The 1,398-nt window shown below is 63.6% G+C and overlaps 1 pseudogene across 1 annotated transcript in view; it reads right to left on the minus strand.

The window, feature by feature from the left end:
* The window catches only part of LOC114072643, an 8,227-nt pseudogene that overhangs the window by 2,520 nt on the left and 4,309 nt on the right, over window positions 1-1,398 (minus strand). Inside the window, exons 2-3 of the transcript XR_003574211.1 lie at window positions 1,219-1,395; window positions 215-499 (exon numbers count right to left, since the gene is read on the minus strand). The product of XR_003574211.1 is annotated as a class II histocompatibility antigen, B-L beta chain-like (transcript). The remainder of the gene's footprint in view (window positions 1-214; window positions 500-1,218; window positions 1,396-1,398) is intronic.

A 1,398-nucleotide genomic window follows, 5' to 3' on the forward strand; every position in this document is an offset into this window, starting at 1 on the left:
ACCCAAGCCCCCCCACAGCCTCCCTGCCATCCTACCCAGGCTCCCCCAAATACCCTTCCAGTCACCCCCACGACTCCCCACAGCCCCTCTCAGCCCTCCCAGGACCACCCAACCTCCTCCTCAGCCTCTCCATGACCACCAATCTCCCTCCCAGTGTCCCCAGTGCTCCCCCTGACCCCCCTGCCAGTGTCCCCCCATGCTGGGGGGGCCGGGCCGTACCCCAGTGCCGGCTGAGGGGGTGCTCCAGGCTGACGTGCTCCACCTGGCAGGTGTAGGTGACCCCGTGCCGGGGGGGGATTTCCAGCATCACCAGCACCTGGTAGGTCCAGTCCCCGTTGGGGACCACGTCGGTGGCCACCACGTGCTCCGGCAGCTCCTGCCCATCCTGGAACCACCTCACCTGCACCGGGCAGGGTAGAAATCCATCACGGAGCAGAGCAGGGGCTGGGGCCGGGCTGGGAGCTCGATGGTACCAGCGAGATGGACACGCTGGGGGGCACTGGGAGAGACGAGGGAGACACTGGGCTGAGCTGGGGGACACTGGGCAAGAAGGGGAGACACTGGGTTGAGCTGGGGGGCACTGGGAGAGAGGGGAGAGGGTTTGTAGGACATTGGTAGGGGTTTGGGTGGCACTAGGAGGGACTGGGATGGCACTCGGAGGGACTGGGAATGGACGAGGGTAGAATGGGATGGGCTGGGGGGGTCACTGGGAGAGAGTTGGGAGACGTGAGAGTGAACTGAGAATGACTGGGAATGGAGTCAGAGCGTCTGGGAGAGGAGTGAGAGGGACTGGGAATGACTGGAAGGGACTGGGATGGACTGGGAAGGACCTGAGCGAGACTGGGAGGCTGAGTCCTGGAGAGGGAACTCTGTGCTGCGGGTCTGCCCGGCAACTGATGAGTCATCAAAAAGACGAGCTCTGATTGGCTGAGGGGCGGGAGAGTGGCACCAGCGGGGCGGAGACGCGGGGACGCACTGGAAGAGGCTGGGATGTACTGGGGGGCACTGGGAGAAACTAGGATGGATCGAAATGGAATGAGGGGCACTGGGAGAGAGTGGCATGGATTCGGGGCCACTGGTATGGGGAAAAAGACGACGAGGATGGGCACAGGGAGGGCTGAGGGGTCTGGGGTGAGTCCTAGGGAGGGTTTGAGGGTCTCCAGGGTCGTTCCCGGGGCAGGAGAATTCCCGAGGGGACCCGCTCTGCCCCGCGCTCACCTCTGCGGTTCACAGTGAACGGGGTGGACACCTTGTAGTTTTTCCAGCACAATCAGTCCACTGCAGCCCGTCTGTCCTCCAGAAAGTCCTGTTGGCTGTTCCAGTACCTGGCCTGGAATTCCCCATACGGGGTGTCCCCCACAAAGACCCCCACATCGCTGTCGAGTGCACGAACTGCTG

The sequence above is a fragment of the Empidonax traillii genome, unplaced genomic scaffold (genome assembly GCF_003031625.1).
Source record: "Empidonax traillii isolate 1590-97213 ecotype Southwest subspecies unplaced genomic scaffold, ASM303162v1 scaffold3646:size23432, whole genome shotgun sequence".
Classification (NCBI taxonomy): domain Eukaryota; kingdom Metazoa; phylum Chordata; class Aves; order Passeriformes; family Tyrannidae; genus Empidonax; species Empidonax traillii.